Genomic DNA, 22,911 nt, shown 5'->3' on the forward strand with positions numbered 1-22,911 from the left:
TAATCGTACATGCGATCGGCACTCCTACCATGTCTGTCAGTTTACCGGTCACTGCTGCCCAGTAAGCCTGTATCGCTACACAGTTCCAAGCCAGGTGTATAAAGTCTGCTTGGTCGTAACCACATCTTTTACACCTTGCTTCTTCACGTAATCCGTATCTATATAGCTGGGCTGGAGTGTAATAGCAGCATACACTTTGGACGAACAAAAAATGTGTGAAGAGCAAGATGGCACCTCACGGGCGCACCACCAATGGGACCCCTGGCTGGTACTCACCAGGATGGCCCTGTTATCATCATTGTTCGTCCAAAGTGTTCGTGAGTTCTGTGTTGTCTTGTAATGTCAAGATCAGAGTAAGGTTGCTTTTTAATTAAGCAATTGATTGAGATGTCATGAGTATCCCTAGATTAAGGAACTCCCTGGTGTGAATTACTAGCGACCAGTGACGTCTATGCATCACTAAGTAGCATTGCATTGAGAACTAGGACTTGTTGTGTTCATTGACTGGAGTGTAATAGACCTGGTGGAGATATTTGAAGTGGATTATACGTAGGTTACCATTTGGCGTTAGCATTTTCGTGAGTGTGCATGTAGCCTCCCATTCTTTGTCTGTAAGTGGGGTGTCTAAAAGCGCATTCCATTTCCCCAGTGTATTAGTAGCTTTATGATCTAATTCCGTCTGTGCTTGTGTATACAGTCGCGAGACCAGATGCGAAGTGTTCGTAGACGTGATCAACATTTGTAGGGTGTCCATCGTCTGGGGTTCGTTCGGGAATGTCGGAAAGTGTTGTTTCATCGCTTGTTTGAGTCTATAGAAAGTGAAGCGGAAGAGGGTCGTCTGATTTTGAATAAAGTCTAAGTCCTGATCAGTTAGAAAGACCCCGTCCTTGTAGACGTCACCCATTGTGCATAAACCCACATGTTTCAATAGGCCCATGCCCACTTCTTCGCTGGTGACAGATAGATGTGGGTGATGATGTAGTGGCAGTGCTGGAGCGTAGAGTGGGAGCTTGCGCATCATATGGCCTAGTGTTTTCCAGGCGGCATTGGTAGTGTCTATCGTGTTAATATCCTTGTTATGGAGTGGGGGTCTGTTATGCGTTATTATAGCGTCCAGTGGGATCGGGGCCGCGTCTCCCTCCTCCACTGCGACATGAGTCAAGTATGGCGTCGTGTGATACCAATGGGTGGCAAATTGGGCTTGTGCGCACAGATAGTACAACCAAAAATCTGGTACCCCCCAGCCTCCCTTATGAACCGGTAGAGTTAACGTGTCTAGTTTTATGCGTGCTTTTTTCCCTGCCCAAATGAGCGTCAAGATCATGGACGTGATGCGTTTGAAAACCTCTCTCGGTGGTTGTATCGGAATGTTGTTGAAAAGGTAAAGCAATTTAGGGAGTACTACCATTTTCACGATTGCCATCCTATCGGCCAGCGATAGCGGGAGTTGGATCCATCTTGCGATTTTATCTTCAAGTGTGTCGATCGCCCTACCATAATTGGTTCTAATAACCACCTCTGGATCTCGGTGGAACCAAATGCCTAAATATTGGATAGGGTCCGTCTGCCACTCTAGTGGGTATTCCGTCATATGTTGCTGGGTGGAGTCAGTCAGTGGAAAGATGGAGGATTTATCCCAATTTATTTGCAATCCTGAGTATCCACCGAAACGGATGTATACCCTTAGGAGTGGGTCCAGATTGGCAGCTGGGTCTCTGACGTATAGCAACATGTCGTCCGCATATAATGATATATGCAGAGGCCTGTTCGGGAATTGGAGTGCAAGATGGTGATGTTTCTGTCGGACTATGCAGGCTAGAGGTTCCAGCGCCAGTGCAAATAGGAGAGGGGACAGGGGACAGCCCTGTCTCGTCCCTCTCTCTATGGCAATAGACTCCGACACGTAACCATTGATCTTGATTCTAGCCACTGGTTTGGTGTAAAGTAATTGTACCCATTGAACGAAGAGCTGTGGGAAGCCCATTCTATGCAATATCGTTATAAGGTACGACCATTCAATAGAGTCGAACGCTTTAGCAGCGTCCAGCATGATCGCTGCTGCTTTGGTGGACGGTGCAAGATAATGTGCGGTGGCAAATAATGTTCTGGTGTTGTGCGTGGTGTTTCTGGAGGGGATGAATCCCGATTGGTCTGGAAGAACTAGGGAGGTCATTAGCGGTTGCAATCGGGTGGCAAGGACTTTAGCTAGTATCTTTGAATCGACATTTAAGAGCGACAGAGGGCGATAGGAAGCACAGGTCTCGGGATCTTTACCTGGCTTCAATAATGCTATAATCACAGCCTCTCGTAATGTTGCTGGGAGGATCTGGGCTTCTAAGGCTTCTCCAAACATGTCTACTAGGTATGGGGACAGTAATTCGCTGAAGGTCTTATAGAATTCGCAAGTGAACCCATCTGGCCCCGGTGCTTTTCCGTTCGGTAAAGATGCTATGACTTCGGTAATCTCTTCTTTTGTCAGTGGTCGGGCCAAGTATTGTCTCTGATTATCCGACAACCAGCCAATAGCAATATCCTCAAGATATTGTAATGTTTCGTGTTGTGTGGCCGTGGGTCGTGAGGTATATAGGTCCTGATAAGTGCGTACAAAGCTCTTGAGTATGCCTGCCTGGTCGGTGTGAGTTTGCCCATCTTCATCAATCGTCTTTGTGATGATGTGTTGCTTGTGTCCTGTGCATATTTTGGAAGCTAGGGCCCTTCCCGGTCTGCCACCCTCCCCGTATGATCTAGCCACACAACGTTTGTTTAGATACTTAATTTCGTCAGCAGCAAAGTTTTGATGCTCGATGAGTGTAGTTCTAATGTCGCTAAGTATGCTGTGTGTCGGGGTTTGTTCGTATTGTCGTTCCAAAGCACGGAGTGTAGATTCACATCGTGCAATCTGCGCCCTAATGTCTTTCAGTATACCAGCGGTTGTACTTATGCAGACTCCCCGTATGGTCGCCTTAAAGGCTTCCCATAGAAGCCCCGCGTCTTCCGTGGTTTCTGCATTCAGGTTGAAATAATCTTTGATAGCCTTACCGATGGTATCAACATATAGTGGGTCTGTAAGTGCAAGGGACTTGAAACGCCAACTGTATGGTGGTGGCACGAAATTAGGGATGGTAAATGACAGCTTAACAGGGTTGTGGTCGGATAATGTCTTGGGCATGTGATCAACTGTGCGTGTCCACAGCAAAATGTCCCCTGTCCCCAACCAGTAATCTATCCTCGACCAGCTAGCATGGGCTCCTGACGTGTGTGTTGCTTCGGTAATCTCAGGGTGTCTCGCCCTCCAGATATCTTGTAAGGATAGATCTCTCATGATGTCTAGTAGCTCAGTCCTAGCACGTGTGTGATGTTCTACTGTACCTTCTGATCTGTCAAGGGCATCGTTCAGTGCAATGTTAAAATCTCCACCCCATAGTATTGTCCGATCAGTAGCCGTGTTTAGGTGGTGCCAGATTTCCCGGAAGAATTCCGGAGTGTCCGTGTTTGGTCCGTAGGTATTAACTAGTGTTATGTGCTTACCACGTATGTCACCCTGTGCTATGACATATCTTCCACCGTCATCTATTTTTGTCGTGCTCACTTTAAAGTTCGTGCCTTTTTTAACCAAAATGGAGACACCCCTAGCATAGGTTGAGTATCTTGAGCAGTGCATAGACTCAGCCCATCTGCGCCCCACTTGGGAATGTGTGTGTGGAGGTTCGTGCGTTTCCTGAAACATAACTATGTCTATGTTCCATCTGTTTAGACAGGCAAATATATGTCGAATTTTCTTGGGATTGGCGTAGCCTCTAATATTCCATGAGAGGACGTTCAGGACTCTGGATTGATGTGTGGGATTAACCATAATAGGGGTCATATATAAATGTGTACGCTCTCTTTGTCCCGCCTAAGGGGAAGTTCAGTAGCTTAGAAGTGTAATGCAAGTGGCTTCTATGGTTGCGGTGATAAAAGTGGTACAGCTGGTTACAGGCAATGCATCTCAAGCGGTCCGATCCATAAACAACAAGAACAGCCCCACCCCCCTCCCCCCGCCCCACAACAGCAGCCCAAATCTGCTGAGGCCATACCCTCAATGAACATCCCATTAATATGCAAACAGTGGTGGGGGTCACCCATGTGGGGGCCCGCCGGGACTGCACATCCCCGTCCGAATTAACGAACGTGGACGGTTGCTTAAACGTTCAAGGTCATAGGTCACCTGCCATGAATAGGTTAACAGTGCACAATGTCCATATACATGCCCAGAGCTAATAGATGTGTATCATCAGTCCCACATAGTCACTCCGAAATGCAACTAGGTGCATAACCATAAGTTAACATAACATGCATGTATCTTCTTATATGTCTAGCGTAACTATGTGAAGCTTTCAATATACGGGTTACCATAGATAATGTTCGCCATGTAACTCGTTACGGTTGTGTAGGTACAAGAAAGAGAAAAAAAAAAAAAAGGGGGGGGGGGAGCATCCCAATGCGGAGCGTATGAAGCTACGATATTTACAACAGTGCTACCTGGGCTATGTGATCGAACACTGATATGGTATAGTTGTGTGAGATATTATACCAGAGTAGAAGCAGGAGAACATTAGTGTTCGGCACTTTAGCACATCAACAATGGTAAGCATCTGGTACATCCACACTGTCTATAACTGAAAAATCTGTAAGTCCAGAGTGTGCCTCATTGTGCAGGTGAGTAACATTGGATCAGGGTATGCACGTTTGCACCAAAGAGTGCGTTAGTCACATATGGTGCCAGTGGACAGCATAATTCAGTATTTAGCGAAGAGCTGTCAGTAAGCCTGTGTCCTGCTCTGCTTTCCAACCTTGGCACGCCATATACACCAGACAGTTCGCACAGTTCTACATACCTGACGTGGGGATCAGGACCTTCAGTAGCAAGCAATGTTTCGGTGCAAGCAATCCTTACCCGCTGAAGCCATATTTGAGCACAGTTTTCGCATCAGGTAGGAGCTCGTACCATCCCCAATGTGTGGCTGCGCCTTTTCTAGCAAGGTGGGTAGTCAAGACGTCGCATCCTCTCTTTGCTGTCAGTCTTCCTCTGGATCTTGCTGTTTACGTTGGTCATGTTTCCGGTGGCTTGTGATTTTCTTTATGAACTCATTTGCTGCTTTGGGTGAGGTGAGCAGTGTGGATTTGCCTTCCCAGTTAACTTTCAGCCTTGCCGGGTAGAGCATGGCGTAGTCCACCTGGAGTTCACGCAATTTCGACTTCGCTCCATTAAATCCTCTTCTGGCCTGTTGGACTGCTTGCGTATAGTCGGGGTAGAATGCAAGTTTGTTAGATTGATATTGAAGATCTTTTTGCTCCCGTGCCATACGTAGGATTGCATCTCTATCACGGTAGTTGAGTATGCGGGCTACAATGGGCCTCGGTGGTGTACCCGGGGGTGGTCGCGGTGCTAGTGTCCTGTGTGCCCTTTCTACGATGAAGATTTGGGATAGTTTGTCTTTGCCAAACAGGGATAGGCACATTTCCTCAACATATGCTTCCATATTACCAATGTTTGTTGATTCTGGTACACCCGCTACGCGTATGTTATTGCGACGCGACCTCGCTTCCAAATCCTCCGACTTGGATTTGATAACTTCTAGGATCTTCTCAAATCCTGTACATTTAGAGGTGCTTTCACGTGATGCATTTTCTACTGCGGACAATCTCGTCTCTGCTTCGTCTAGTCGTTCCCCATGTTGATCCACCTTGGCTGCCATGTTATCCAAACGCGACGTTAGGTGGTCCATTTTACCATGCATATCCTGCAGGCTGTCTTGTATTGCTTTTAACATGACCTCCATACTTTTAGGCGGCGTGCGCTCTGAGTCAGTCTCTGTGTCTGAGTGGGGATGGGACCCTCTCACGGTCCGACGTTGTTCAAAGTTGAGCTTTGGTTGTTGTTTGTCCGGTTTCCCCATCCTGCGGGGTATCGGTTCCTTTGTATGTGTTGATACCGGTATAGGCCAGTAGCGAAGGTACGTTTTGCACCGGTGTCTAGTCAGCTGGTAGAGGTGAGATCAGCAGTATCGGGTTTCGGCCCAATTGGAACGGTCAAACAGTGTAGGTGTAGAAGACGCGGAGGTTACGTACACAGCCGTTAGTGTCTCGTAAGAAAGGCAGGGCCTGACATGGAGGATGGTGGGCACCACTCTGGTGGACTGTGGTGGGTATCACGTGAAAGAGCCGTCACAGACATGGGCAGAGCAGTACAACACAGTGCTGAGCAGTAAGATAGTGTCCCCTTGCAGTATGAATGGACTTTTGTTAACAACCTGCAGCGATTCGGGAGGCTTGACACTTCACTAGTCCATGGTTAATGACAATAAATGTAAATGGAGCAAAATCTTGGAAGGAGCTGTCTCCGATTTACATATATGTGATGTAATAAACAGATAGCCGCCGTCTATTCACAGCAGTGACAGACACAGTAGCAGTTCCGTTGGCAGGCTAGCGTGGTGTGACAGTCAAACTTGGGCACATCGACACGTTTATCACAGGCGCCGCATATGCATAATCAGCATGAACAATAACATAAAACGTTGCGCAGGTCGCTTCCAAGTGATCAGCATTGGGGCATACGGGTTTCCTTATCAGTCCGTGTGCGCACGTCCTCAGACATATGCCGACTTTCAGTATGTGAACAGGCGCCAGCGGTACATTGCCTCTGATCGGGCGCCGCCATGTTGGGGGGCAGGTTTGGCGCCATTAACTGTGTATTGCAGCGCTGCCCCGCAATGATCTCCGTAACGCTGGGCAGCTGAAGAGCGGTCGTTGTAACAGTGAGTACCCTCGCAGCGTTATGGTGTGGGTAGTTCAGTGAGTTTGTGGACAGTCCAGGACGTGATAAGTCCCCATAAAGCGGGAGGGGTCTGGTGACAAGTCGCCGTTACAAGCTGCGATTGCGCTAGTTATCCCATCAGCAGGTGTCAGCAGCGTGTCGCATTGCAAGAGGTACTCACGGGTTTGTGACAGGGTTGCTGCGCGGTTCTGTGATGTGTGTGCCACGAGGCTCCGTCGCTCACTGCCCCACACGCTTATAGGCAGTCGTCATCCTGCCCGCACAGGTCGCGGACCATAGCAAAACCTGTTAAGTGGATTTCTTCGCCCCACTCGCTCGTAGAGCGACGAGAAGGATATCAAAATGCGCCGCACATCCTCCGCTGGCCGATGGTACCGCTTGGCAGCAGGTTCCGAGACCTTGTACACGTTATAGATGCAGATAAACGGAACCGTCCGGCGGAGCTGTCTAACTAGGCAGCCATCTCGCAGTGCGCCCTCTAGCGCCCCCTAGGGTTGCCAGCTAATTAATTTGATGTTCCACGTGGTACAAAAAAAAAGCAGTCACCTAAAGCTCTATTTTCAGCACTTATCTGTGCATACCCCGAACAGCAAATATAAATAGAAAGCACTTTAAAATGTGTTTTAGGGATGCTTGAATGATATGACTGATAATAAAAGGGAATAAAGACAGAAAAGTAACATAAATGAATACATACTTCTTTATAACTCATATTTAGTGTCAAGAGAAGCAATGTGCAGGCTGTTTAAACAACTGACTGGGATTTGTCTTTTGGCAACTTAAAACCCTTTTAGCCCTGTGATCATTGCTCCTGCTGGTGTAATTTAAAAAGCAACATTGTCACCTTTCTGGGAAGAGCTGTCCCTCCCTAGAAGGGGTTAAATTCCGAGAGCTGAAATACTTCAGCTGCAGTGGGAGACAGGAAGCCTTCCCTGCTAAAACTGAAAATAAGTAACAGACATTTATTTCATCTGCAGTGTGAGGCAAGGTCTCCTCTGCTATGAAATCGTTGCTTTCAGTTTTAGCAAAGGGGGCTCCTTGCCTCCCACTGCAGCTAAAGCATTTCAGCTGTAAGAATTAACCAGGATAGCCCCCCCCCCCACCCCCCAGCCCAGTGTGTGGCAGCCTGATGAGACAGCTTCCCAGCGCGCACACAGCCCAAGTATTTTAAAGGTCTTTAAAAGACCTTTTCTTGTTAATGAGGATTTGATGGCTTTCACCCCTTCTTAGGGCCCCTGCAGCTCCACTCTGCCCCGTTTGTTAGAGGAAAAAGGTGAGATTTTAGTGTGGAGTGCGCGCCCCCCCTGAGACGGTGTCCTGCCCCCCCAGGGGGGCGTGCCCCACAGATTGAAGAACTCTGCTGTACAAGAATATCCACTGTGTGAGTGGTATTCTTCTTAATCTACAAATCAATTTGAAAGGTGAGTTGATAAGTTGTATGGGAGTGTGTGGGGTGCATCTTTGTACATTAACACCATCGCTGCTTGAGATATTTTTCTTCTGTGCTGAGGACCAATATAAATGGGTGTGGTCATGACGAGCTCAGCTCGTCATGAGCACACGAGCACCGTGCCTCATGACGAGCTCAACTCGTCATCAGCACGGAAGGGGTTAAGGAATTATGGGGTATATCAAGATAGGCGATAATATTATTGCAGCTTTATGGGTAGAAAACTACTGATAAAGCGGCGATAACGTTATCGCCTATATTCGTCCGTTGTTAAACGTTTTATAGTAGTAAATGTGTTTTGCTATAATGCATGCTGTTATGTTTTTTTGTTTAATATAATTTTGTCCGTCTCTGTATATCAACGGATTATGGGCCATATTATCAAGAAAGGGCGATACATTATCGCCGCTTTTATTGGCAGGAAACTGCTGGTAAAGCGTCGATAATGGGCTCGATAATATATCCTTGTGAATTCTCATAGAAGCCCAGGTTAAGGTCTTCACCTGGGCTTCTATGGGAATTCACAAGGATATATTATCAAGCTCATTATCGCAGCTTTAGTGGCAGTTTCCTGCCGGTAAAAGCAGCGATAATGTATAGCCCTTTACTGATAATATGGCACTGACGGGCATATTATTAAGGATCGGTGTTAAAATTATCGACGTTTTATGGGCAGGAAACTGCAGATAAAACAGCGAAAATGGTCTTGGTAATAAGAGGCATATTACCAACAAGTAGCGATATTTATCGCTAAATAGGCTTGGGGACGATTTTTTTATCGCTGCCTATCGCTGGATATGTTTGCGGAGAAAACATGCTATTAGCAACGTTTTTCTCCATTGTGCTAAAATATCCAGCGATAGCGGAGAAATGCGTGAATACCGCTGAGAATACAGCGATATTCACAGATTAGCAACTAAATGCTCTTAGCCATGTTATCCACCTCCCATTGGATAACATGGCTAAGAACTGGTCCAGGCAAGTGTTAGTATTTGGAGATATTCGCGCTTAGCGCAAATATTTCCAACGCTATGCCTGCCTTGCTAATGGGCGATAGTGACGTTAGCGACTGCTTTCAGTCGCTAACTAGTTGGGTACCCCCACTTTGCATGTCATTAGCGATAAACATCGCTGACATGCAAAGCGGGCCCCAAACTGCTCGCTATCGCCTAAAAGCTGTCGCTAACATAAGTTAGCAACAGATTGCTAATAGGGCGATAGAATTATCGCCGCTTAGCGGCCAAAAACGGCCGCTAAATCGTCGATAATTGCCTATCGCCCCCCTTGGTAATATTCTTGTAAATTCCTATAGGAGCCCAGGTTCTTGTGTTAACCTGGGCTGGTATGGGATTATCAAGAGCATATTATCAAGCTCATTATCGTCGCTTAATCTGCATTTTCCAGCCGATAAAAGCGGCAATAATCTATCGCCTTTTGTTGATAATATGTCCAGAAATTCGTTTTATTAATTTAATTGTTTACTTACCTGCAATGGTCCACATTCCGTTGTTTATCACTCCTCACCCTGCCCCTCCCCCGAAACGCTTGCCTGCCCCATCACAACTCCCTCCACGGGCCGCGGCTGTTTCTTTATTCCGTTATATTGCAGTGTCTATTAATACTCTCATTTTTTATTATATTTTCCTTGTTTCATACTCCTTGTTCTTTTGTTGTAAGTCCTTTTATTTTTATAGCTCGAGGTTTGTCCTCCTAATCCTCCCTCTGTTCTTATAAGCAATATAATAGAATATTTGATATATTTTTTTGTAATGTTATATTTTTTTTTATTATAGGTTGTGTTTATCGCTACTGAAAATACTATATGATGCCAACGAAGTTCCAAAAGCGCAAGCAACGAAAAAAAAGTGTGTATTTGAAGAGAAGTCATCAAGAAGATTTACATGAAGAGACATGTCTTAACAAAGAGAAAGAAAGGCCTGGTAAGAGCAGGAAAATATTTTTAAGGAAAATATTAAAGACTAAGAGCAGTGTTCAGAAAGAGAAAAATGTTTTTAGTGTATCAGCAACGAAAAAAATTCTAATAAAGAAAAGAATAATGGAAAATCAAGTGCAGACAAAACTGTATATAGTAAAAGGAGAAAAAATCAATTTATAGAAATTAGGAAACAAATGTTTTATAATAGATTTGTAACAAATTTAATTAAAGAAATTAAGGTATGTAAGAAAAAAACAGTATTTTATAAGAAGAAGAAAGCTATAGAAAATGTAGTTGAGAAAGCTTTGGAATTGAAAAGAAAATTGTTTATTTTAGTAATCAATAGAGTTAGATCACTAGATAAGCGAATCCATTTAATGAAGTCCAAAAGTAAGTGGAGAAGATTAATTAACAAAAGTAATTTTTGTGAGGTTTTTTTGGGTGAATGGAAACATAGTTCAAGTTCTGAGCCTTTTTTTAATGAAGAACGTTATCTTCAGAGTAATGATTTGTTGCATGCAGTTCACACCAGTGGTCGTGCTTATGAGGTTAGAAATGGTTGTCCTATTGAGAAAGAGAAAATTATTTCTAGAAATGCAGAAGAGGTGTTAGCTGGTGAAGTTTTAGGGAGACGTCCTAAAGCTCCAGTGTACACTTGGAATTGTAGTAGTATTTGCAGTGTGCGGCAATAATCTATTGATTTTTTATGCAATTTCTTACGTAATTATACTAAGAAAAATGTTAAACAAAAGATTAAGATGTTTCAAGGACTAGACCCTTGCAGCGTGAGAGAAAATACTGGTTTGCAAGGTCATTCTCTGGCTTGTCTTTCTAAAAAAGTATTTGGAAGTGTTTTCCACCATTTCAGGATGTTAGCAGTTCATCAAACTCAAATGAGGATATTAGTCAGAACATTGTATAACGCGAGACGTCCTAAAGCTCCAGTGTACACTTGGAATTGTAGTAGTATTTGCAGTGTGCGGCAATAATCTATTGATTTTTTATGCAATTTCTTACGTAATTATACTAAGAAAAATGTTAAACAAAAGATTAAGATGTTTCAAGGACTAGACCCTTGCAGCGTGAGAGAAAATACTGGTTTGCAAGGTCATTCTCTGGCTTGTCTTTCTAAAAAAGTATTTGGAAGTGTTTTCCACCATTTCAGGATGTTAGCAGTTCATCAAACTCAAATGAGGATATTAGTCAGAACATTGTATAACGCGAAAAGTCCAGCACTAATGTTAAAAAAGTTGAACAGTGCTCTTTTGCATGGATCTGTATCAGATATACCAAATGTTTGTGATGAAATTTAAATTAGTTACTTTGGTCCTCAGGAAGACAGTGGAGAAAGTGAGAGATTAATGGAAGAAAATGTGGAAGAGAATGTAGGACAGTGCAGTGTAGAAAATTTTGAGCAAGAAATTATACAGTTTAAGGTGATTTCAGGTGAAAGGCCAATTTTTTCTTGTATCTGTTGTCGACGAATTCATTATAAAAATCAGACCAGGACTGTTGATCTATATTTAAAAAGTGAAAAAGAAAATAATAATGAGTGGAAGGATTTTGCAACTTATTTGTTGGTAGAGAATTGTTTTGATTTGGGTTCTGATCAGCGTATTTGTAAATATTGTTATTACAAATTAGATGAGAACAAAATGCCTGCTAGAGCTGTGCATGATAATCTTGAGTTGGTAAATATTCCTTCGGAATTGATGGATTTAAATACCTATGAGTCTATTCTTATTCAATGTGTGCATCCATTTCAGGCTATTGTTCGTATGGAGCCTAAGACAGGAAAATTGCCTCCTTCTGATTTACAGAGAGGATTAAAGGGAAGAGTTGTATATTTACCTCTAGATTTAAAGAAAAATATTGAAACCATTGCTGTAGAAAATGTAGAGGAGGAACCTTTAGTTATTCTTGTTAATGGCGTTCCTACTAAGAGTAAGAAAATCTGGCAAGAATTAGTGGATGTTAGGAAAGTTAAAAAGGCAACGTTGTATCTGGTAAAAAAATAATCAATATTACAAAAATGTGTTTGTGGGAGATGAAGAATTAACTGTACAAGAAGATATTGACTTGCCATCTGGACAAATTGAAAAAGTGGATATGTCCAGAACTGAAGAAATCTACGAACATTATAGTGTTCATCCATTGCATTCCAAAGAAATGATGTGGAATGCTATAGAGTTATTTTCAAATGAAAGAAGCAAAAGGAAGTCCCATTAGTGTATGGGAAAAAAGCTTGGAAGCTCGTTGTTTCCCACAGTTGTTTCCTACAGGAAAAGGAGGACGATATGATGAACCATCTGTGCAGATTCCTGCATCTGAATACCGGACATCAAGATTATATGCAGAAGATCCAAGATTTAGACAATGTATTACGTATTTGTTTCAACTTTTGTTTGAGAGTGATTTGTCTGGACTTTCTTATGCAGTAAACCATATATTGAAAACAGGTATATATCTGCAAAATGTTTCGGCAAAGGAATTTATGGATAAAGTACAGCAGAAAGATAATGTTTTGGAATCTCAGCTGATTAATCTGATGGCATGTCAGCGTGGTACTAATGAGTACTGGTACCGTCATCACGGAGAACTCAAATGTATGCTAAGGAACTTAGGACCTCCTACATGGTTCCTTACTCTAAGCTGTGCTGAATATGCTTGGGATGATTTACTTCAATTTCTTCGAGAGGCAAATCCAAATATACTAAATATTGAATACAAGACACCTGGAGAACTGTGCTCTTTGGATCCTGTTAATGTATGCAGGTATTTCAATCATAGATTCAAAGCTATGATGTCTTTTATCACCAATAAAAAAATCCTCCTCTTGGAGAGGTTCTGGATTTCTTTTGGAGAAAGGAGTATCAAGAAGAGGTGCTCCTCACATACATATGCTATTATGGATCAAAGATCCTGTGTTGTCTTTTATCGAAGAATATGCTACATGTGAAGCACCCAAAAGTACACGAGATAAGGACTTAAGACAACAAGTCTTACGATTCCAAAGCCATCGTTGTGGAAAATACTGTCGTCGAAAGTACAAATCTAAGGACAAATTCTACAGCAAATGCCGTTTTGCATTTCCTCAACCTGTAATATCGAAAGGAAGAGTGAACAGTTTTATGTCATCTTTGCGACATACTATCACAAGAAAGTCTCCTAAAATTACCTACAACTTAAGAACAAATGAAGAGTCAAAATACATAAATGACTACAACCCAGTCATTTTATCCATGTGGAATGCTAATATTGATAATCAATATGTTGCAGACAATTCCATTGCTGTTGCTCGATATGTGACATCGTACATAACAAAGTCAGAAAAGGCGGAATTGAAGGAAATGTGGGAAGAGAGTTCCCATGAGAAGAGTCTAAGTAAGAAATTATACAGTTACAGTTTGAAGATGTTATCTCCTCGAGAAATTGGAGTGTATGAATACTCGGATCACTTATCATCTGCAAGTCTGTACTCTAAATCTAGAAGAATCATTTGGGCGAGTCTAGGTCTTGCTGCAACACGAAACCGAGTTCTTAAATCTGTACAAGAAATTGAATATTTAGCTGAAAAAGAGACAGAAAGTACAGATATTGTGAAAACAAATATGTTGGATACATATTATCCAAATAGAAGTCATCATCTTGAGAACATTTGTCTCTATGAAGTGCTGCAAAACTATATTTTTAAACAGAATATAACCGAAAACATCAATAATGGAATATATGCCGTGATTGGTTCCGAAAGATGTCTGGTGAAACAAAGAAAAGGACATTTGATTAATCACCGTAAACTGAGTTGCGAAACACCTGACAAAAGGGAATATCACTATTTAGCTTTTTTGCAACTTTTCAAGCCATGGCGTTCAGAATTGGAATTACTTGGAGATTTTGAGAGCTATGAAGATTCCTTCAATGCAACTAAAAATACTATAGAATGTCCGGTTTTTGCTAATTATGTGAAAATGTTGAATGACGAAATTGAGCAAGAAGCTACTATTGCAGCTGAGATTGCTAGAATAAGTTCTCAAGACAGTCAAACTTCTGCTCCATTGAGACAAAACCCATTAGGAGAACCAATTGTTCTAAATGAAGCAGCTACTGCTATGGAAGAGGTGGAAACAGCAATGTATCAATGTCAAGAAGATGAAACAAACTTAGGAAACTTCAACTAAATCTTGAGCAGAAAGAAATATATGAGCAAGTGAGAGAACAGATTGACCATGGATTACTTCATGAGAAGAAAGAATGCTCTTGCACATCATTTGAACCTATCCGTTTGTATGTGAGTGGACAAGCTGGAACAGGAAAAAGTTTTTTAATTAAAGTAATCACACGTTTTCTACAGAAAAGAACTAAGTCATATTTGTCTTGTGTTGTCACTGCTCCAAATGGATTAGCAGCTCACAATATTAAAGGAATTACTTTACATTGTTTATTAATGCTACCAGTAGTGTGGTATCGGGTTCCCAAGGCCTACATGCTCCGTAGATAACCCACTTACACCAAAATAACTGTTGGCACGGAAACTGAAAAGTACAAAGAACAAGTTTATTAAGACCCCATGGGGTGGTGGTACATTCCTACAGCACCCTTCGGCAATGCAAGAAGTATCACACCGAACATTGGTGCGATTCGTTCTTTTATACAATTTACAGGTAATAAAAAGGTAGGCGGTACAAAGTAACAGAGCTTTATGTACATATATGGTCATTTTTGGAGCACAGCCAACTCATGGGAGGGGTTACAACTCCACTGGTCAGTTTGGCGGAACATTCCTGAGGGGTGACTGGTCAGTTGGAACTGTGCATGTACAGGCTTGACCGTTACTAAAAATAGCCTGTTGCTGGGCAAAACCGAGTGGTCAGTGGTACGGACAACGGACTAAAGGGCATGCTGACCACGCGGCCGCTCATTCCCTAAAATGGCCGCCATGACATACAAAATGGCGTTTCCTAATATGGCCAAGTTAAGGGGAATAACGTGTAGCAAAGCTAAGCGCTAACCCGGCCATCGTCAAATTACGACAGAAGAGCATGACAACAAATTAGAATACCACAAGCTATCAGGAGAAGCTTCTTGTGAAGTTTCAAGAGTGTTGAGGAAAATGAAGCTTTTCATTATTGATGAGGTAAGCATTGTCTCAAACTTAATGCTTGCCTTTGTGCATTTAGGAATGCAGCAAATTCTTAAAACAGATTATGATGCATTATTCGGAGGAAAACACGTCATCGTTTTTGGAGATCTTCTACAACTTACTCCTGTAAAAGGACAGCCAGTGTTTAAAACATGCATGGTGCATGAAGATACTAGAAAGTCTTTGGGGAGTATTGGCAATGTAAACATTTGGTCATATTTTCAGTATAAGGAACTTACTACAAATATGCGACAGGCAAATGATGTTGATTATGGAACTATTCTTCAAGATATAAGAATTGGAAAATTGACCAAACATGGCAAACAAGCTTTACAGATATGATTACTTTCCAATTTGTTTCCAAATGCAAATATTGTCCCAGAGAAAATATACATGAGAATTGTAATCTGCTTAATGCCAACACTGCGTGAATGTTCTATATTCAATGAAGAATGTTAAAGTTGGAAAAGGAAGAAATTATAAAATTGGAAGCAATTGATAAAATAGAACATGAAGGAATCAGTATTATTTTGAGTGAAAAGTTGAAGAGGAAATTGGATTGTTTCGAGAAATCGATAAGTAAAACTGCTGGTTTAGAAAAGAATTTATATGCATGTGTAAATTGTAGGGTAATTTTGCGACGTAATTTGAATGTGGAAAAAGGTTTAGGAAATGGAGCAATGGGTAAAATTGTTGATTTTGTTAATTATGTAAATAGAGGTGGGATTGAATTTTTGAAAATCAAATTCGATGAAATTGCTGAAGTACAACAAGTTAATCATTGTGCAGCTCGTTTTTTGCTTGTAAAAGATTTGTATGTCTGCAGAAAACTGTTTCGTGTTTGTTTGGCATATGCGGTGACCATTCATAAATCTCAAGGTTTAAGTGTAGATTGTGCTTAAGTGAATATTGCAAGTACCGTGTTTAAAGAAGGTGTGGCATATGTTGCTTTGTCTCGAGTCATAAGTTTATCTGGATTGTACTTGATTGATTTTGATGAGACAAAGGTTGGTGCAGATGCAAATTGTGTGAAAGAGTATAATAAGTTAAGAAGAGAATATCCACCCAATTTAGGTCAATATCCAGTAGTTGAAAAGTGTGTAGTAGGTAGATAAAGAAGATTTCAGAATATCTGTTGTGAAACTCTAGAGACAGAAAAAAAACAAGATGAAGTTGCGCCTGCAAGCAAAAAGAAAAAGGACAGTGTTGAAGAGAATGTTGGTTATAGGTTTGAAAATAGTTGTGGTGTCAACTGCTATGCTAATGTAGCTGTTAATATTGTTTTTTTTCTTGAAAGTTTGCAACAGCAAATTGCAGAAAATCGGGACAAAGGATTCTGTTCATTGTTGAATTCTGTTTTTCAGAAATGTACTAGTGATAAAAGTAAAATACAAAGTGTTTCTGATATTTGAAATGTTTTGGACATATGTTCTGGTTGTACTCAATTTACGCAGAATATTCAGCAAGATTGTCAGGAATTTTTAATGTTTATGCTTGGTGTACTGGAAGATGAACGTATAGATATTGAAAACCTGTTTGGCCTTTCTTATAAATGGCAACATGACTGTCAAAATTGTTTGTTTACATGTAGCACTGGCATAGACACTGGCAGATTCATATATTTGACTTTAGCTGACTGTGTCTTTTAACAATCTAATTAGAGGATTAAGGCAAAACATGGAGTGTTGCTAATGTAAATCAGAAATGTCATCAACATTACTCATACAAAGATATGGACAGTTTGTTATTTTAATGCTGCAACGTTGTAGAGCTGATGGAAGAAAATTGAAAACTTTAATTAAAAATGTTGTAGCTGGTCAATGTTCAATATCAGGAAGAACTTTTGTAGCTGTTGCTAATATTTTTCATGATGGATCTTCTACCACATCTGGACATTACATTGTATATTTAAAATGTCTGAAAGGTTGGATACATTGTAATGATACTCAATTAGTTTTTAAGCAACGTTTGCCCAAAGAGTTACCAAATTCTTACCTAATATTTTTAAAGGCAACATTTTAAGATCAAAATTTGCCCTTTAGGATTACTGCTGTTAAGGTAGATTAGTCTGGTGTTATAGAGTATTTTGTAAGTGAGGGTAAGGAGCTTTAAGGTGATCCTTTTGTTGATATTGAGGCAGTGTAGATGTATCAGCCGGGGACATTGATGATCACTCAGGTGGAGGTCTTTTGGATTTTTTGTAGTTGTTGTAGGTGTTTGCCTGCAATTCATGTGTAGTGTTTTGCCACAGTGTAGTCTGCTGCTGATGAGGGCCTGTGTCTTTGTTCTTCTTCTTTTGGTTAGGATCCACTTGTAAATGTTGCAGAGCATGTGGAGGGTGTTATAGCAGTACTAGGAGACGGTGTAGACTTTGTTACACATGGAGAGGGAGGAGTTGAGGTTGAATCCTATGTTGTTGACATGGTTGGTAGGTGTTAGTACTGTATGGGCCGTGATGCCTGCCACCCCCTCCCAACACCAATTCCCCATGGGAGGAGACAGACACAAGTTTGAGCTTTTGGAAGGCGGGGGGGAGTTACCCCCCCCCGGCCGTATTTATTAAAATATGAAACAAAATTTAAAACTTTAAATTAAAACGTTTCATGACTTATGTACAATTTTACTTCCATTACATTTCGATGAAGACAAGTTTTTTGGCTAACCTTAACAGATCTCTAATACAAAGGTTTCCTAGCCGAGTCTAACATCCTGAAAATGCATAACATTCTAAAATAAAATTGTACATCCTAGCATTAAGCATTAAGGGCCAACGGCAAGGTCTTAACCGGTGTCAGATCCCTACTACCATATTCCCGCCCTCACGGTGCCAACTGTAACTTCCCTTGTCGTGGGGGCCCCCCTAGGCGCTCCCATTCGTACTGGGTGGCGCCCCCCCTAGGGACCTTGAAATCACTGCTCACCGATCATGACCTTACCGCCACAGGCCGGATAGTTGACCGACTATCCGGCCCCCCACACCTCCTAAAGGTCATGTCTCCTTAATCCTGCTAGCCATGCTGTGCAGTCTCCTATGAGTAAATCATTCCCAGCCCTGGAAAGGTGAACCCCATCATTCAAGTAACAGTGATCGCCCCGAATACACCCATGGGGAATGCTTTGCAAATGCGCGGAGCGAAACAACTTGTTGTTGACCCTCTTTACTGAGTGGTTCAACGCCGATACAGAGATACCCCCCCGCCAGATTCTCCTGGGGATCATGTGGGGCCAGGCAATCGTACACCCCGGGAGCCTCCTAGACAACCAGCTGACTGCCGACAATATGTGTTCCACTAACACCCGTCTTCCCAGTCTTACCAAGTTATTGCCTCCCAGGTGCACTATGATTACAGATGGCGGTGACCTTTGCCGCCCTAAGAGTCCCTCCACAAAGGTTTGAAATTGGTCAAAACAAAGGCCTCCCTTCCCATGGAAGGTCACTCTAAACCCGTATTCCCCAGATGCGTGAGTCGCGTCACCTGCCATGAATACGTCCCCGGCGCGCCTCACGTATGAGTGGCCCACGACCCATACCACTTGATCTCCAGTCGGTGATCCTTGACCGCTGGTCCTCTGGTGTTGGGTCGATCCCAAATTCCGCCCCGCGTCACAGGCTTGCGAAACTGTAATCCAAACAAAAGACAACAAGCGTGAGTGCATTTCATCAGTCTTTTACAACATGTGCAGTCGCACATACCTCTTAAAACAGTTCGAGGACCAACGGCCTAACTGTTTCACTTTTTCCGCACCCATACCCCAAGCCGTAGCCTCAGTAGCGGCCCCTATTCGGAATGAGTGGGTCCCAAAATCGCACAGGTTCAAGCCCACCGCAGCAATCGTAATTGCCAGCACCCTCCGAAACTGGAATTTCGTCAATGGTGTGCCGTCCTTGTGTCTAAGCAGGCCCCCCCCCCCCATGTCGCCGGCCTCTGTACCAGGTAGTCCTCCAAATACCTTATGGGACAACTGGGGCTCCCTCGGGCGCGCTGCAACACAACACTACTCCCCAAAGCTTCCTGGTCTGTCTTGGACCTGGCTATCGAGATCAACATAGAATCACCTCGTATTTGAACATGATCCCTGCATAAACCTCCCTCCACATCCTGCTTGTTTCTTGCTACGAGTTCACTTACCCGCATGGCCCCATGGAATGCCAATGGGAAAGCCGCTCGGAACAGAACTACTTCGGAAGGGGAGGAGCATGTCTCATCCAGCTTTGCTAGCAGCAAGGACAATCTTTCTAAACCAATCGGGTGCCTTGTGTCCTGCCTGCGACCCTCCAGGCGCTGCCAACCGCGGAGCGCCTTCCTGACTAAGAAGGAACCCGTCGGGTCCCGTATCCCATGGAGCTGTGCCATGAATGATATGGCTGCCCTATGTCTATTGGCAGTTGCCGCCGATCGGCCTTCCTTATGAAGTGCCACCAGGAACCCTAGGAAGGATTCTTCCCGTCCCCAGCTATGCCTCCCCACCGGCCCTAAAAATGCGCAGTATGAACGAAACGCTCCCTCATAAGCTTTCCTCGTCCTGGGCGCTAGGCTGGCTGCCACGAGGTCTTGTAATCCGGGGCACCGATCTGCCATAGTGCTTTGGGGAACGGTGCCGGCACTAGCTCCGCTGTGGGTAGATAACCCCTGAAAGCCTGCATGTGTGAACGAGAGAGTGCATCAGCTGCATTATTCAGTACACCCGGCACATGTTTTGCCCTGAATTGTACATTCAATCTCATGCATCGCATTACAATTTCTTTCAACAGTCTCAAGATCCACTTGCAGCGTGCTGCCTGGTGATTAATGCACTCGACCACCGTCATGTTGTCTGACCAAAACACCACTGAACGGTCCCTAAAGTCTACCGGCCAAGCCAACAGAGCCACCCAAATGGGAAATAGCTCCAAGAACCCAATGTTACCTGTTAGGCCACTGGAGTGCCACCATGTTGCCACACTTGCGCCGACCATCGGTTACCAAAGATCGCGCCAAATCCCACACTCCCAGCTGAGTCGGTCCACAAGCCCAGTTCGTCAGACCATGCTGGGGGTTTGTTCCACGCCACCCGACCGTTGAAGTCCGCCAGGAATGCCAACCAAATACGCATGTCCTGGCGAATCTCTGCCGACAGTCTTGTGCGGTGGTGTCCTTCCTTGAGGCCTACCATAGCTTGTGCAATGGAACGTGAGAAGGGGCGAGCCATCGGTATCACCTTTAGGGCAAAATTAAGCTGGCCCACTGCCTGTTGCAACTGGTGTAGGGTCACCTTGTCCCTACTGAGACATTGTATTAAGGAAGCCCTGAACTTGTCCACCTTCTCAATTGGCAGACGGAAAAACCCCTCCACCGAGGCGAGCTCAATTCCCAGAAATTCAAGTGAGGTTGATGGCCCCACCGTCGTACCTGGCGCTAAAAGGGACCCCAAACTCCCGCATGAGTGTGCAGAAGTCCTGCAGTGTTTATGCACATTCCGTAGTGTCTGCCGGACCTAGAAAAAGGAAGTCATCTAAATAGTGCATCACCTGTCTATGCCCAGTGGCCTCGGTGAACGCCCATTCCAAAAAAGAGCTGAACATTTCAAAATAGGCACATGAAATTGAACAACCCATGGGCATACATTTATCCATGTAATACTTCCCTTGGAAGGTGAATCCCAGCAAGCGCTGGTCCCGAGGGTGTACCGGGAGCAACCTAAATGCCGATTCGATGTCTGATTTCGCCATCAATGCACCGGGGCCCAGGCGATTCAGTAGATCGACGGCATTGTCGAACAATGCGTATCGAACTGAGCATACCTCAGGGTCAATAGCTTCATTCACCGAGGCCCCCTTCGGGGCCGACAGATTGTGAATGAGTCTATACTCCCCCTGGTCCTTCTTCGGGACCACTCCTAGAGGTGAACACACAAATTCCGCAACTGGCGGGCATGCAAACGGCCCCGCTACCAGTCCCAAGCTGACCTCTTTTGCTATTTTCTTGGCGGCCACCGCCGAGTTCTGTTGAATAGATAGTTGGTTCTTACAGGAGGGGCTCCCCCGAAAATTTCCCACCGGGATTTCGAAGCCATACAAAAAGCCATTCCTCAGAATCCCGGCGGATACATGATCCGGGTATCGGTTCAGCCAGGGGGTCAAAGCCAAGATATCGATGAGTGAAGATTTTTGCTTCCAAGGCACCACTTTAATCCTGCTTGGATCCCCCCTTTCCTCCCGCTCCATTGGACTTAGATCTACAGCTAAGTTCTGGGTGTGAGGAATTCCCACAGCCTGAACAAGCATGCCGGAACCTACATGTTCCTTGAGGCCTGTTACAGGTTCCCTTGTTGAAACCCCAACAAACCCCACGCTTGCCTCCATTCCCGCCGGACTTGGGATGTGATTCCCCCCCGGCGTTCGCCCGAAAGGGTTGTGCTAGTCTCTGCTGGAATGTCCCAGACCCGCTCGTGCTTGGCACAGACGTACCTGCAGGTCCCGGCAACAGCTGATTATGCCATGACACCGTGTCCAGACAATCCCATGTTAGAGCCTCGTTAAACTCTTTTGCTTTTCTAAAGTTAACATCATAACCCTTCCATTCATTTCCCCCGTACATTGCATAGAAATTCATGATCCTGTTCTGGTAACATGATAAATCGGGCAACACTTCAGGTCTACGCTCCCCCATTACTGCCGTAAAGATAGAAAAGGCCTTGACCCAGTTCACCATGGTCTCATCGACCCTAAATTCCGCCATCTTGGCCCGCCATACGCTGGGGTGCCACAAATCTTTCTGGGTCTTTGCATATTCCACCTCACGATGGTCAGTCAACAGTGAAAACCTATTAATGTATTTGTCCCCCCATATCATTTCCTTCGTGGCCGCTGGAATGTGCTGAGACAAACGTTCCCGCCTTGAAGGCACTGAACTCTCCCCTACCAATGGCAATGGTCTCTTACCGGGTTCAGCCGCCGTGTCCGTTGTCTTCGCTCGACCATCCGTTGTGACCCCTGTTGCTACCTGTGGGGGAATACAAGGTACATTCGCTGTCCCGGCCTCCCTTGACTGCCGCAACTGCTCGATGATTAGTCTGGCTTCCTCAGCCGGATCCCCGACCTCCACTGATCCCCCTGTTTTCTTCTTTAGCCAAGGTAACACAGCAGCTAACTGATGGGCCAGTTCTGGAGGCATCTGGTCATGCTCAACTGGCGTTATCACTACGGGGATTGGTAAACCCACGTCCGGGCCTGGTACCGGGCTATCCACCGTCGCGACTGGGTTAATGGGGCCCGGGCTCGCTGGGGGCACCTCTGGGGCTGGGACCTCCCTGGAACCCGCCCTTCTCTTATTCCTCTTACCAATACCCTCTGGGGCGACATCCGGCAAGGCCGGCCCTATTACCTTTTTAGGCCACCCCGAGAGGTTGTTCTGGGCTGCAATCTGCTTCTTAACATCCGCTAAGCCCCTACCGATCGCATCCACTTTACCCACTCTTCGGTCCATCACCGCTACTCGGTTCACCAAGGTGCGTAGCATCTTCTCCATCTCGGAGCTCTTTCCCGCCTTCTTGCCAGACATGCCTTCGGTTACTCCGTCCGACTT

This window comes from Lissotriton vulgaris, chromosome 10 (genome assembly GCF_964263255.1).
Source record: "Lissotriton vulgaris chromosome 10, aLisVul1.2, whole genome shotgun sequence".
In the NCBI taxonomy this organism is placed as follows: Eukaryota; Metazoa; Chordata; class Amphibia; order Caudata; family Salamandridae; genus Lissotriton; species Lissotriton vulgaris.